Raw genomic sequence first — 16,977 nt, 5'->3', positions numbered from 1 at the left:
CAGCCATGTGAACAGGTCCCGTTTTGTCAGAAGTATAATTTGGATCCCACTGTCTTTCATAAACCAATGAGTTTGTATCAATCACTGTTTTGCTGTCTCATGACTAAAATTCTAAAATGAAAGCTATAAGATCTTTGTGGGTGGGGGTGGCTAGGTGTTTTTACATGTATGTTCATGTATTATGTTGTGTGTTGCATCCACACATAATATAAGAATCTGGCACCATCAGCTAGAAATCCCTTAAGAAATTCTGTATGCATATTGGCTTAGATAAGTGAGTGCTTATATAAATTGTTAAAATATAGTAATTAACTCAGGTATCTTTCAGTTGACGTGACTTAAGTAAATATTTAATAAACAAACTGGGTTTAAATTTGTTGATAAAATAAAAATGTATTCAGAGTTTTTAGCACAGTTTGTTGCCTGAGTTTACTGGTCAGACAAGATTATATTTGTCTCTGCTAGATGCTTTAAAGTCATAAAACTGTAAACTCAGCCTAACATCAAAATGATCTTTGTTTGTGAAACTCTTTGATAAGTGAGACTAATGTAATATTGTTCATTTAATAAAAACAGCTGTATCTTCTGAGTTATTGGCAAATACCCAAGTATTTAACTTTAGGGTTCTTATGTAGGTGAACATCTGATATTCACAAGTTATAAAAATTGTAATTAAGGAAATGAAATGCTAACTTTGTCTAATAGGTTAGTTTTTATAAGTGATCTAGCTATAATTGTTAAATAAATAAATGAAAAAGGTGAATGTAAATGGAATAAATGATTATAAATGAACTTTTTATGTAATTTAAAATCTTGAAATTATATTTAATTAAGCAATAGATACTTATTAGATGTTCAGGTCATTTCCAAATAAAATAAAATACTGAAACATAAATTGGTGAACATCGATGTAAGTTTGTCCTTGGCTTCTTAAATTTTATACAAAGACTAAAACATATTTGGGTCTTTTAATACACATAAAAATTATGTTATGGGGAAACATGTTTCTAAAATTATAAAATGGTTCTTTTCTCTAAAATACGAATACATCACAGTTAAAATTTCTTGCTTCTCATATTTTCACTAGAAATTTAGGCTACTGAGAGTTAACAATTCTAATTAATATATATAATTCTGTATAACAAGTGTACTAAAAGATGTATTTTGATGAAAATATAAGAAAGACTTTAAAATATGTTCTTTATTGAGAAAAAAGAATAATTGTGTCTAAGTTCAGAGGCTATTTAGGTTTTTAAATTAGAAAAGAAAGACAAACAAGATAGAAAACAACAGTAAGTAGGAAAGAAAGATGTGAAGAAAGTTGTAAGTCATACATACATAGTTTTGGTAAGGAAGTTTAAAAAAATAATTTTTCAAATAATAATAAAAAAGAAAGTACATGTTTGTCCTAAGTAGCATGACTGATTGTTTAAGAAAGAGGAAGAAACAAAGGTCTAAGCATGTAATGAGAGGTCTGAGTAAGTTATAGAAGGTTTATGAAAAATTAATTCATGAAAAGTATTTTCTTTGTACTGAATAAAATTTGATTCCCCTATATTAGAACAACAGTTTTCTTGAAGTATTGGTTTGCACTTTACAAAAATTACAAAAGATTTTGAATTTTATTTCTGAAACCTGTTTCTTTAAATTTTCAGACAGATTCTAAATTACAGCTTTTTCACTGTTTCAGTCTTCATTTAACTTCCCTGGTTTCGAGTTAGAAATGCTGTCTTCTTCAGCTACACTGGTAATTTCATTTTGCAAGGTAGAGTTTTCCTGTTGAAACTTCTCAGATTCATATTCCAGGCGTTCAACTGTTGTTAGTGCTTGCTGCATGTGATTTGCAGGTCGTGCATTATGGCCTTCTGCTCTTCCTCTTTTTCTCCTTGAGAAGGTCCATTTTGGCCAGGCGCGGAGGCTCACACCTGTAATCACAGCACTTTGGGAGGCCAAGGTGGGCTCATCACTTGAGCTCAGGAGTTCAAGATCAGCCTGGCCAACATGACGAAACCCCATCTCTACTAAAAATACAAAAATTAGCCGGGCAAGGTGGCGGGTGCCTGTAGTCCCAGCTACTCGGGAGGCCGAGGCAGGAGAATCACTTGAACCTAGGAGGAGAAGGTTGCAGTAAGCCAAGATTGCACTTCAGCCTGGGTGGCAGAGCAAGACCCTGTCTCAAAAACAAACAAACAAACAAAAAATCAAGACCTAACTATAGAATGACTGATCAGCAGTGCTTTGGAAGAAAGATCTTGAACAAAAAGGAAAGTGTAGAAGTTGTCAGAATCAAAATGGAGTCACTTGTCTTAAATCCCTGACAAATGGAGCCAGAGAAGGCCATGGAGAAAAGCTTCTTGTGAACATATGCCCGATAACAAGGACTATCAGAAAAGATGGCAAAAACCACAACCTTGCACAAAGGCCATCACAATTTTACATGAAAAGATACTCTTGTGAGGACATCTACCTGGCAAATGCCTATCCACACTCAGAGTGGCACCACCCTTGTTTCTGATCCTTGTAACCAAGGATAATTGTGTCGAAACAGTTATGTAATTCTCTTCATTTTTCCTGCAAACCACTTTGTCTTCCTTTACCTCCCTGAACACGCACATAGTTTACTATGGCCTGCTTGTTCCCATTGCAGTGCCCATTCCTGAATAAATCCACTGTCCTCTAGAGAGATTTGCTCTGTCTGTTAGTTAGGCAGACACCTCTATCTAACAAATATCTCCCATTATTTTCCCACGTGTCATTATGTTTCAGCCACAAGAATCTTTCTGTAAGTCCTGGAAAAAGCTCTTTCCTGCCTCAGGACCTGAGGCAACATATGCAATTGTTTCCTCTGCCTGCCATGTTTACATCCTCCATTTTCATTCTGTAGGTATCAACCTTAGTTCATCTCTTCACAGATAATTTCCCTAACCACCCTACCTAAAGCACGCTTCCATATACATCCTTATCTTCTATCTCTGCCTCTTACTGATTTCCTCTATAATGCAACTTAACATTTATATTATTTATTGGTTTCTCTTCCCCGAAGATTTTTTGCTACTGGCTCATTGTCATACTCTCCAAACTTTCTCCTTTCTTAATTCTCAGCAATGTCAATATTCACAAAAATAGGACGTCCTCGTCACTGGATCTCCCCCTGTCCTCTCATAATGTTTCCCTTCACTCTACCTGAGACACTCACTCCTATGATCACGGCCTTGATCTTGTAATTGCCAATGCTGTGTGACCCAGCATCACTATCACTCAACTACTATACTCCTCTTTCCCTTATCATACTAGCAAAACCAAAGCCTGATAAAGCCTCCTGTGCGTATACTCCATGTGTGCTTCTGTAGAGCTGAAAGACATGGGAGGGCAGTACATCCACCGTGATTGGTCATGTTTTCACTGTACAATCACCACAATCACCAAGGACTCCTAATGCTACCTAGCAATCACACTGTATTTCTCAAATCCATTCTCTGCAATAATCCATTCTAATAAATTCTCTAATTAATTCTTTTCCATTCTCCTAGGTGACTATTTCATGCTTTCCTCTCTTTCCTCAGAGTTCCAAAACCTCCTTCTCCATTCTGATTCTAAGCCAATGATATTATTTCTTGCTGCACTGAGAGAATTAAAGCCATCATTAGAGCACACGCTTCCAGCTCAACATTCTTCTACATTCCTGAAACTATGCTCTCATGTTCTTCTTTCTCGTCTGTATTTGGGTGAAGTGTCTATGCTTTCAGCCAAGGCCAATCCACTTGTGCACTAGATCTACCTCCTTCACCAGTCCTAAGACAAGGCTTAGCAGCAATCCCTCCTACTCCCATACCATCAATTCCTTCGTCTCTACTTAATCATCCTCCTCTGCTAACAAACACAGTTTATTTCTGCCAGACCCTGTGGGAGGTGCCCTAAGATGCACAAAGGTTGATAAACAAGTTCTAGAAGTTACCCTTTCCCCATATGTACTGATAATGTAATTTCTGATATGAGACAAGGCAGCCCACTGTTTTCTTCATGGGATGATGGGAGGTGGGGTTTGGGAGCTCAGTGCAGTCACAAGTTGAAACAAGGAAGAGATTGCAGGAAAGTCTTGAGCAATTCAGTCTCTGACCTCTCCTGACCATTGTTCCCTCCTCAAGGTCTTCAACATGGCTCAACTGGAGGTCCCCCACAGGGAAAGTGAGCCTGCTCAGCTATATAGGGGACCAGTCTCATCAGTGGGCTTCCAGAGCATGGGCACACAGTGATCCCTGAGTGCAAACTCAAGTAATAATGACCAGGAAGAGGTGGGGCTAACGTTGGTAATATGCCAGGGGAGTGGTACCACATCTTGTCCATGAAATCAGTTTACATGTAAAATAACATAGAATGAAATTACTCTGGGATTTCAGAAACCAGCGTAATTAGTTCTAGATGAGGAATTACGGAGGAGTCAGCATGGAATCTGAGCAGAAGAGGATGCCAAAGAGGCATTGCTATAGACTGAAGCAGAGGAAAGAAGCACTAATGCTGTTCCAGGGCATTAATGACTTCTGGGGACAATGTGGACATCAACTAGAACAGTTCCAGGGGAAAGAAGGGAAGGAAGGTCAGATGAGCAGTTGGAATCCTTGAAGTTCCAGCCACATCTCAGGACAGGGACTGGAGTCAACCACTGTTTACTTTTTCCTCCATCACAACTGCTACCCAGTCTTTGATTAGGGTCCTTGGCCAATGGAATACAAACATTGCAATACTCTTCAAGCCTCACTTGAGTTTGAGACATATATTTTGCTGATTGACATTAAGTAATCTTAGTTATTTATCACTCAGTGTAACACAGTTCCAGCCATGATGTGTTTTCTGTGCACATCTGAGTTGCTTGATCACTCCAGTCCAGACTGCAACTGGGTGGCTAGAACCTGCAGGCAGATTCAATCAAGGATCATCCCTACTGAAATGATGCCAGCTCACAAGCAGATGTCTAGTTGTGGATGTTGGTTTGTAGCCCCTTAGTCAGTACTTGTAAAATAATTGAGAAAACTGATAAAGAACTCTAAACTACATATCTAATAGGATTACTTAAGAATCAACTTGGGCCCATGACTAGCATAATTCAACATGTACATAGCAAGTATATAAGGGGTTAGCTGTTAAATATCAGTGACATTGTTCACGAAAATAGGAAAGAAAGAAGGAAGAAATAGTTGACAGGGCAGAGATATGAGATCAACAGAACTGGAAGATAAATCAGGAATTATTCATTTGAAATTTGAAGGCTGGGCTTGGTGCCCAAGGCTATAATCCCAGCACTTTGGAAGGCCAAGGCAGGTGGATCACCTGAGGTCAGGAGTTCAAGGCCAACCTGGCCAACATGGTGAAACCCCGTCTCTACTAAAAATACAAAAGTTAACTGAGCATGGTGGCATACACATGTAGTCCCAACTATTCAGGAAGCTGGGGCAGGAGAATTACTTGAACCCAGGAGGCAGAGGTTGCAGTGAGCTGAGATTGCAGCACTGCACATCAGCCAGGGCGAAAGAGAGTAACTTTGTCAAAAAAAAAAAGAAAGAAGAAAAAGAAAGAGAAGAAGAAGAAATAAGAAGAAGAAGGAGTAGGAGAAGGAAAGAAAAAGAAAGAAAGAAAGAAAGAAAGAAAGAAAGAAAGAAAGAAAGAAAGAAAGAAAGAAAGAAAGGAAGGAAGGAAGGAAGGAAAAAGAAAGGAAGGAAGGAAGGAAGGAAGGAAGGAAGGAAGGAAGGAAGGAAGGAAGGAAGGAAGGAAGGAAAGGAAGGAAAGAAGGGAGGAAGGAAGGAAGGGAAATTTGACTCCCGACATTGGAGGTGGGTCTTAGTGAGTGGTGTTTGTGTCAGGGAAGGAAGGAAGGAAGGAAGGAAGAGGGAGGGAGATATTTGACCCCGAATGTTGGAGATGGGGCCTGGTTAGTGACTTTTTTGTCTTATGGACATATTTCTCATAAATGGCTTGGTCCCTTCCTTGAGGCAATAAGGGAATTCTTACTCTATTAGTGCACATGAGATTTGGTTGTTTAAAAGAGCCTGGCACCTTCTCTCCTTTCTCTTGCTCCCTCTCTTGCCATGTGATATGCTGGCTCCTCTCTCCTTTTCACTATGATTGGAAGCTCCCTGAAGCCCTCACCAGAAGCAGATGCNTCACACTGCTTAGATTATTTGTTTCCAAACATTTGTTCATGGTCCAGACGCACTGCAATCAGGCTCACTTGGGGAATTGTTAAAATACATTCTACGTGACTTTCACAGAGGCCACTTAATCTCAACTATGATGTGCCTGAGATTTTTTTTAAGTAAATTACTTAAGATGCCAATACACAGGAAAGTAGAACCATCTCATATGCAGTTACAATAATTTTAGAAGTTTTATCTAAAATGAAAATTTGAATTCTTATGTCCATAAATGGACTAAGATAGAATCTAATCTTATATCAACCACATGGAATCATTATTCCTATTTTTTGCTTGCTAAAACCAAAGTAAAAACCTCAGTCACTTCAAGGCAAATAAGAGATTTATTATTTTAACTAAAATGATTTTTTTTTTTTTTGAGATAGGGCCTCATTCTGTTGCTCAGGCTGGAGTGCAGTGGTGCAATCACAGCTCACAGCTCACTGTAGCCTCAGACTCCCAGGCTCAAGCTATTCTCCCACCTCAGCCTCCCAAGTAGCTGAGGCTACAGGTGCACACCACCGTGCCCATCTAATTTTTTTTATTTTTGTAGATACGGGGTTTTGCTATGCTGCCAAAGATAGAAATGACACTTTTTATAACAGCAATTCTATGGTTATGGTTGTGAGCAAGCTGTAACATGAGGTGGCATCAGCAAAATACCAATGTTTTATTGTATTAGGGAGGATTAGGTTATGTTGCAGTAGCATACAACTCCAACAATCTCAGTGGCTTCAGGATAAAATCTCTCTCTCATGCAAACTGGGTATGGATTTCAACAACTCTCAGACCAACTGTTCTTCAAGGCATCATGTCTGAATCGATGCAGTGATCAAGGTGTCCATTCTCACGGCTTCCAGTCTCAGTGTGAGCCCTCATCTTGACCATAGTAAGGAAAGACAGACTGGAGAATCACTCAGAGGCCTTTCCCTGCTTCTGTCCAGATGTGATACGTAGCATTTATTCTAGCATTATTTTTGGCCAGAACACAGACCCATCCACCTGCAACTTGGCTGGAAATTGTTGTCTTCTATATGCCCAGAGGAAAAAGAGAATCAGATATTGGCAGGCGTTAGTGATGTCTTTCACACTCAACTTAGCCTTCCTTTTGAAAGTTTCTATGCAGCCGTCTGTGGCCTGGCATATGGCTTCTGGAACACTCCCCAAAAGATGCTGGTGCTCTGATAGTGGGTACCAATCATTTCTTCCTTAGGGTCAGTTTATAGTCTCTGTCAGGGAGACTGCTACTTCAAATGTCCCAGTCCTGCAGACACTGCTCACTGCAAATGTTTGATATTTGCATTCCTCCAATTGTTAGCAGGCAAGGAAGGTGTAAAGTCAACTGTTGGCTGGGCCTAGGAAACAGGGGAATTCTGGAGTTGGCTGTTGTCACTTGCTAAGCTTATTGGCATTCAAACCAGACATAAGGAATTTGGAAGAACAATATGTCACTGTTATTTTTCTTCCATTGCACAGCTCCCTGCAGCCCCTACTGAGAAGCAGGCTCATTTTCCCTAGCTACAATGGCAGGATAGATGTGATATCCAAGGCATTTAAATGTGAAGTGCTAAACTTCTGCAGGTGTATGTGTACATAACACACATGCTAAGCATATGAAATTTGCTGTAATGTTTTACAGCCCAGTTTTGGATGACACTAATCCATAAACCTAATGGGAAATGGAGATTTCAAAGGTTCACGTAAATCAGGGGTCTTAAATCCCTGGGCTGTGGACTGGTACCGGTCCTTGGCCTGGTAGGAACCCGGGTACAGAGCAGGAAGGGAGCATTGGGTGAGATCAGTGCCCTCCTGTTAGATCAGTGGTGGCATTAGATTCCCATAGGAATGCAAACCCTACTGTGAACTGCACATGCAAAGGATCTAGGTTGCATGCTCCTTATGAGAATCTAAGGATGAGCTCAGGTGGAACAGTTTCATCCCAAAGCCATCGCCCCGACCTTCATCTGTGGAAACTGACTTTTAGGAAACCGATCCCTGGTACCAAAAAGATGAGGGACAGCTGACATAAATCATAAAATCAAAGGTAGTGCTCTGGCCTCCATGGGAAAGTGTATCAGGAAATATCGATATGCAAGAGATTTACTAATTAGACTTATTGCACAGTGTGACAGACAAGTGATCAAAATTACAAACTGGCTTCCTACTAGGGTCCTCACTAATGCCAAATTTAAGTGAAAGAGGAAAGAAGTTGAAACAAAGTATCAAAAATTATAAATTGTGAAAATAAGATATTTACTCAGTAAATTCCTCGGATTAAAGCCTTGTAATACCAGAGCTCTGAGAGAGCCATCCGACTCAATCCCAGTGGCTCACAGCATGTAGTTCCTTCCTGATGTGATGGGTTTGGTTTTTTGGTTTCTGGGTTTTGGGGGTTTTTTTGAGACGGAGTCTTGCTCTGTCACCAGGCTGGAGTGCAGTGGCGCGATCTTGGCTCACTGCACCCTCCGCCTCCTGGGCTCAAGCAATTCTTCTGCCTCAATCTCCCGCGTAGCCGGGATTACAGGTGTGTGCCTGATGTGATGTTTTAATATGCTGAGCTTGAAGTTGCAGGGGGAAAATAGTAACATCATTTTTGTTGATTAATTCATGCTTTCACACTTAGTTTGGAATCGGGATTTAAAAAACTGTGCTTGGAGACCTATTTCAGAACTGCCCTGAGCTCAGGAGAACTACAAATCCTCAATGATCACTTGCAGAAGAGTTCTCCCTTAGGTGACCAAATGACTAACATGATGAACTATTAAGTCAAAGGATCCACACAGGGATGCTGGAGGTACTGCTTTTACATCTGAAAAATGTTCTTTAGGGACAAAAATACTGTATTCCCCAGGGTCTTTTCATGCTAATGAAGCTAATGTCATAAGACTTGAAATCCAGGTCATGGGATCCCATCCCCAGGGAAGCCTCCAGACTGCACTTGGAGAATACACCCCTCATGCAAAATGCAAGGACAAGTGAAGGACAAACACAGATCTAATGACCTCTTCAGGCACCAGGGTCAAAGCCAAAATATGGCATGGCCATAATGCATAGAGAATACCTATTGTAATGTAAACACCGAGAACAAGGAACAATGCTGGTTTTCCAGGGCACAACTCAACAAGTCACTTATATTCTCTGAGTTTTGGTTGCTCATCTGCAAAGTGAGATGACAGCATGCAGGGACTATGGCACAGCATTGCTGGAGGTCATATCCTTGCAGACTGAACTAACACACAGGGAAGGAGACTGAAACCACCACTGAAAAAAGTATAACTCAGGAAACTGTGACAGTGAAAGAAATCAGACTTAACCGACCCCATCTTGCTTCTAACCTTTAAGCTGTTCATTCATTCAGTTCCTGGTTTTGACTCTGAAACAAAATTGGTAATAGCCCTTTCCCGAAAAGATCTCCTTCTTCCCTGAGAACCAGTTTGCCTTTGCAGGACTAACAAATTAGCTACGGATTCAATATTACAGTTCATGGGTCATGCAACATCTGGCTTCAAGAGTCTGAACCTCTCCAAATTGCTCCTGGGGATAACATCACTTATTGTGAAACCTAAGCTCAGTGCTTGAGATATTTTACAGACCCTACACTCGATGGATCAGCTGACACCACCCAGACCAATAATCTGGCTCAATCAGTTCTGCCAAACCACCCAGGAACAGAAGACAGCAAGAAAACTCACTTCAACCCCACTATGATTCTACCTCCAACCTGACCAATCGGCACTCCCCGCTTCCCAAGCCCCTACCTGCCAAATTGTCTTTAAAAACTCCAATCCCTGAATGCCCGGGGAGACTGCTTTGAGAAATAATAGAACTCCAGTCTCTGCACAGCAGGCTCTGTGTGAATTACTCTTTCTTCATTGCAGTTGCTCCATTTTGATAAATCGGCTCTGTCTAGGCAATGGGCAAGGTGAACCCACTGGACAGTCACAAAACTGCTGCTCCTCAAGGAGCTTCTATATGCTTGGACCATATATTGTTACTACATCAGCCATCTCCAAAACACTCCAAAGTAAGTACGTTCCCAGTTTTATTCCTGGGCTCAATGAGAGATTAAATAATTTCCTAAATTCCCACAGCTAATAAGCAACAGATTAGGATTTGAGCCCCATGTTGTCTGACTTCACCACAGAAGCTCTTCCACTCCATCAGACTGCCTTCTGAGGGTTAGGGCATTTGGAGCAAAGCCAAAACGGTGAAGGAGAACCCCTGGGAAAGTCACCTTTTTGGAGACCCTGAAAGAAACTGTCATGTATTTGAACAGAGTCTTTCCGTTTGTTTAAGTTGAAAGGAATTAAAGGCATGCTTTCTTATAAAGGCAACCCATTCCCGTGAAAACATAAACACACAGAAACATAAAGAACAAAGTAGAAGGCATTGTCCCAGCTGGTAAATCTGCATTCCAGGAGAGTCACTGGGTTGTGTCTCAGAGGCTTCCATGCGTATCCTTTAGTTTCTCTATATATGCATAGACTCTTACCCTACACAATGTATTGTACATGGCTTTGTTCTCTTACTTCCAACCAAAACAAAAGACCAAAAGAGAAGAGGAAAATCAAAAGGGGAGGAGTCTCTCTGAACATATTCTGGCTTGGGGACTGCCCAATTTTTTTTTTCAGAAAGGAAAAGAAAGGGAATCAATATTATTGTTACCAGAAAGGGGTCCCAATCCAGACCCCAGGAGAGGGTTCTTGGATCTCACACAAGAAACAATTCAGGGTGAGTCCACAGAGTAAGGTGAAAGCAAGCTTATTAAGAAAGCAGAGGAATAAAAGAAAGGCTACTCCATAGATAGAGCAGCCCTGAGGGCTGCGGGTTGCCCATTTTTATGGTTATTTCTTGATGGTATGCTAAACAAGGGGTGGGTTATTCATGCCTTCCCTTTTTAGACCATATAGAGTAAATTCCTGACATTGCCATGGTATTCGTGAACTGTCATGCGCTGGTGAAAATGTGGCAGTGAAGACAACCAGAGGTCACTCTTGTGGCCATCTTGATTTTGGTAGGTTTTGGCCGGCTTTTTACTGCGATCTGTTCTGTTTTATCGGCAAGATCTTTATGACCTTGTGCTGACCTCCTCTCTCATCCTGTGACTTAGAATCTCTTAACCATCTGGGAATGCATCCCAGTGAGTCTCAGCCTCATTTTACCCAGTCCCTATTCAAGATGGAGTCACTCTCATTCGAACACCTCTGACATTATAAAGTGTCTTCTCTATGCTGGTCCTCTCTGTGTATTCATTTATTTTGTCTTAACAACCAACTCTAAGACCTTGGAACTATAATCTCCACTTACACATATGGACAGTGAAGCCACAAGGAGTTAAGTAACTTGTTCACAGTAAACTGAACCTAGCTCTGACTCTCCCAAATCTCATAATCTTGCCATAGTCTACACTATTTCAGGTGATGTCAGGGCCATCATTTTTTCCAGAGTCCTTTAAATAAGGAAGGAGACCCCCAAAAGTCTTACGTGGGGATGTTAGTGTGTGTATGCACACGTGTTCAAACTGTTTGTCTTCAGCACCTTGAGTGCCTTGCCCTGCCCTCCCTGGTAAACCTGAGGGCTCCAGCCCGAGAGAACAGGGCACTTCTCCAAGTGTGTCCTCAGCTCCCTGAATCCCATCCACACAGCTTCCAGTATCTGAGCCTAAGTTGCTTCACAGGGTCTTCCCTATCTGCTTCCCACGTAGCCCCGCTGGAGAACAGAGGTAGAGGGAAGAGGGCAGCGAAGTCCAGAGCACACACGTCCTCATTGTTTGCCAAGAGGGCTGATGTTGACCCAGCCTGTGTTTGCTCTCCTTGCCCAATGCTCTCTGAGGGGGAGAGCCAAACACCAGGCCCCAAGAACCAGTTTAAGTAGAATGGAAATCATTGATTTTTCACTAAATTCCTGAAACAACTTTGTTTTGTGTTCCCAGTCACTTCACTGAATTAAATTTCTATTTGCCTGACATCAAAACAACAAGCACACAGTCCCAAGGGTGAAAGAACAACGAAATACTATCTATTCGACCAGGCACTTTCTGTAATCCTCTCTGCAGCCCCACCACGTCAGGACTATCATCTCCATTCCACAGATAAAAGAGATGAAGTCACTGGCTCTGGGTTCCTGGTGGTTAATGGCAGATCTGGGATTTGAACTATGTCTGACTTCTTTTCCACTTAATTCCTGAAATCTTTCCAAGACAGTAAGGAAAGGGGAAGGTGGAGGGGAGAGAAAAGAGTTTTTTAATATAGTTTAGCATAGTCTAAAACTAGCCATTCCACCCAAAATAATGAAAATACAAAGACTTCTACATGAATGTCCATCGAAGCTTCATCCATAACAGACCAAAGTGGACACCACCCAGACATCTGCCAGTAAACAGGGTAATTGGTCCGTCCACACGATGTTGATGGACTAGGACTCAGCAAGAAGCATAAGCGCGCTGCTGATATTAGTGACAACGTAGATCAATCTCGGAAACATGATGTTGAACTAAAGAAGCCAGACACAAAAACATAGGTAGTGTATTATCCCATTTACAAGCTCTTCTAGAAGAGGAAAAACCAGTCTATGGAGACAGAAATCAGAACAGAAGTTACCTTCGGGAGGCATTGATAGAAAGGGGACTTCACGGATGGAAGAATTTGCTCTGACTTGCTCAGAGTGGTGGTTACACAGATGCACACACATGTAAAAATATATTGAGCTATGTATTTAGGAGTTATTGTTTTACTACATGCAAATAACACCTCCATAAAAAGTAAATCAATAAAGACAGGGAAGGGGTGGTGGCACAGGGGGGATGCGGAGAAGCTGGAGGATTCAGGAGAGGCTTTATAGTGTCATCTTACATATTCTCTTCAATCCTCACTTGCAAAGTAGGTATAATAAAACCTTCCTGGCAGAGCTGTTGGGGAAATGAACATTTGTGAGCACACATTTCTGACAGAGGCCTTGGCATCTGGTAAGCAATCAGCCAATGGGTGGCTTTGGCTGGGATTCTGCTGATGAGCTCAGTAGGGGCCACAAGGAGAATGGAAAGAGGGACGACAGGGGCATGATGCAACCTCCTTCCCCATCGGTGGATTTCATCATGACAGCTCAGTCCTCGCTCTGCTGTCCTCCCCCGGACTGCTGCCCTTTTCTCATGGGGCAGAGGGGGTGGGTGGAAAGGCAGCTTGGGTGGAGGTGGAAACCCAGGCTTGGCATCAGGTTCTAGGTCCGGGTTGGGAGGCGTTGGCAGCCTGCTAACCTCGCCCTCCTCGGTGTTAGACTCCAGCTTGAATAACAAAGCGACTGGTTTGGTTTGGTTTTGCCTGAGAAGTTGCACACCTCACACAAATTTTTAGCATAGGCAAAGTTTTCACACTTTCACCCTGGCAAGACACCTTAGCCATCGGATGAAAGAAACGCTCCATTTCCATGATCCTTGATTAACTCAGTTCGTGAAGCAACTTTCCATCACCTATTTTGTGCTCAGTACAAAGCCACAGAGATGGAAAAAACACAATCCCTGCCCTCAGGTCACTTGCAGCCTGGTGATGCCACCAAGCTTTGGGGTCATGAGTCTCACAGCCTGGTTAGAATCTGCCCTCCACCACTTGCCAGTTCTGTGAGCTGGGGCTAGGTGCTCGACGTTTATGAACCTCAGTTTCCTCATCTATAAAATGAGATAACAGAAATATCGACTTCATAGGCTTGATGTGAGGACGAGGAGTTAGTCTGTAACAAATGCTTGGAAGGGCTCTGGCATGAGCCATGTGCTCACTGTTAGTTATATGCTAACGTTACAAAGGGATGTGTATGAAGTGTTGTGGAAGCAGCAAGCAGGGAGAAAGAGGGGAAGGGAGAGAGGGAGGTACCTGTTTCAGCATTAGGGTAACACTCTGCCTTGGTTTCCTCATCTGTTCTAAGGAGATAACAGTGGTACCCACTGCACAGTATAGAGTGAGGTGATGCACATGAAGTGTTTAAGATAAGGCCTGGCAGAGGTCACATGTGCAAGGACTCTTAGCCACGATTCAGGGGGTGGCATACCACCGCTGGAGTATTTGGAGATTTATATTATAAAATGGAAGCAAGAGGCCTGTTAAAATCAAGCAAATAGAAATGCCCAAAGTCAACATGAAGGAGTCAACAGGGTAAATCGAACCATTTGAAGCCAAGGTCGGAGTTGGGCAAATTAAGATCCCTATTGCTCTCTGTTATCTAAGCCACCCACGCAGGGCATGTATTTCTGAATAATAAGCCCTAAAGTCCTGCTGGGTCTCCCACAGTCCCCATGCAAGAGTGAGTCCTGCACGCTCAGCCCTGCCTCTGGTTCCCAGAAGGCCTCTGTCACTGCCTGCTCACTTCCTCTCCCAGGGAAGATACCCCAGTGCCATGTCTCGGGGCAAGAGAAAATGCAGACAGACCTGGAACATGAACATGGTGGCCTTGTCAGAAAGCAAGTGTGTGTTGCTGAAACATCAGCAGAGATTGTCAAAGGGATAAAGAGATAACTTAAAAGGGTTCCTATTGACCAAAATGAGACAAGTTGACCATCTAAAATCAAAGCATAATTATAGTTCAATAGGACACATTGCGTCTCTTAAATCTTCCAATCCATAATGACCATCATGGCCCATAACCTCAAAAAAGTAAAGTTAAAATAAAGTTCAGAAAAGGTTAGTTGCAATAAAACATTAGTTTTATTAATTTTAACAAGAAGGGGATGAAGCTATAGATGCATTTTTATTCCTTCTTTTAACTATGTTGCCCCCTTACAATGTACAGCTTTGCCTTATTTTTCTCTGTCTGAGTAAGGATAAAGAGTAAAGGCCGGGCACGGTGGCTCACACCTGTAATTCCAGCGCTTTGGGAGGCCGAGGCAGGCGGATCACTTGAGGCCAGGAGTTTGAGACCAGCGTGGCCAACATGATGAAATCTCACCACTACTAAAAATATAAAAATTAGTTGGAAATGGTAGCGCATGCCTGTAATGCTAGCTACTCTGGAGGCTGAGGCACGAGAATCGCTTGTAATCCCGGGATTCAGGTGGTGGAGTTTGCAGTAAGCCAAGATTGCGCCACTGTAACTCCAGCCCGGGTGACTGAGACTCTGTCTCAAAAAAAAAAAAAAAAAAAAAAAAAAAAAAAAAAAAAAAAAAAAAAAAAAAGAGTAAAAACAATGAAGTTGTGGTGGGCCAAATAGTTCCAGAAAAGCAGAGAAATACACTGTTCCCCCCCCCCAAAGAAAAACCCCCCCCCCCCCCCCCCCAACACACAGGAAGCGGCTCAGGAGGTTACGCAGAGAAGGCAAGTGTGTCTGCTGGGGTTTTGCAAGTTGCTTCATTTGAAAGATCCCTTAAGGAGGTAAACAAATGGTGCAAACTTGATTCATTCATCTCCTGGAAGATAAACTTCGAACACCCAACTAACCCCACCAATTAAATGAGTTATAGGAAGACAGACACAAGTGTCAATTATGCTAACAAAGCTCTGTGTTAAATACCCCACCAGCATCGCCTCATTTAAGCCTCACAACTATGTGGGAAAGAGACTTTTATCCCCATTTTACAGATAAGGAAACCAACGCTCAGAGAACTGAGGCCCTCCCCGGATCCAAGTCCGCTTAGCTCCAGTCACCCCACGTCCTCTGCATGTCACAGGTGCTAGGAAAGATGCTAAAGACACCTGGCCCTGCACCTTCAGGAAGCCAAAATGAGCACAGCCCCTAAAGAGAGGATTGACGGCCTCTTTCTGGAAAAAATGGAAGTTTGAATCTGAGGAGGTGTCCCTCAACAACAGGTTCTGCTCCCCAAGTCTGGGGCCAAACGCAGCAGTTGTTCTCCCACTTAGACGCCTGAGACCTATCTATAAGGTTTTTCAGAGCGAGGACACATCCCCAGAGGTCGTGGCCTTTGGTGGTTAGCACTGACTTGGGGCCCATCACATGCCAGAGGCTGCCCGAAGTGCTTAAATGTTATTACCTCATTTGATCGTCACAATCCTAACGAAAGTGACTCTTCTTAGAGTCTTCCTATCTCACAGATGAGGGAACTGAGGCACAGAGAGGTTAAGTGGCTTGTCTAAGAGCTCACAGAAAGAGCGGTGGAGCTAAGGCTTGACCCCAGATGTTAGATCCTGAGCCCAAGCTTTAACCAGTGACCTGTACTGCCTCCCAAAGAAGGAAGCTGGTGCCTGGGAGGGAGGGTGCACAGCGAGGGTGTGCATGGTGCATGTGTGTGTTTGTGGGGTGGCCAGCACTCTTCGGGGCACTTTGCCAATGAGTTCAGCTCCCGTGAAGTCCACTCTTGTTCTCCTGACCAGTCACTCAGTCTTGATTTACTTGGCCCAAGGCCACTAGCACCAGCCTGGCCAACATGGTGGTCCTTACCCACTTCCTTGCTGCAGACCCGAAATCTTGACCGCCACATCCCTATCCAGCCTATACCACAAGGCTCCCATCTCTAGGCAGGGCCCTGTGATAGGGCAGGGCCTCCCCAGATGCCCCTTATTCATCACCAGCTCACAGGATCTTCCCATGATGTATTTCCTCCGAGGGGATCAGCCCAGATGCTGCAATAGACAATTCTGGAAGTAACCGAGTGGACAAGACTTTCCCCATCATGTCCTGGGGTTCCTGTGGTCACATTCCTTGTGAATAGCCACTGAGTGCTCCCACCTCCCCCTACCGCCCGAGGTTTTGTCCTGGTGCATTTTCCCAGATCATCCCAGCCCTTCCTCCCAGGATGGATGTCCAGAACAGGGCAGGGGCTGAGCCTAGAGCCCTGGAACCAAAAGAACAGGGC

Source organism: Rhinopithecus bieti, unplaced genomic scaffold (genome assembly GCF_001698545.2).
Source record: "Rhinopithecus bieti isolate Rb0 unplaced genomic scaffold, ASM169854v2 scaffold_41913, whole genome shotgun sequence".
Taxonomy (NCBI): Eukaryota; Metazoa; Chordata; class Mammalia; order Primates; family Cercopithecidae; genus Rhinopithecus; species Rhinopithecus bieti.
The sequence above is the reverse complement of the archived record's forward strand: the minus strand, read 5'-3'. Positions refer to the sequence as shown.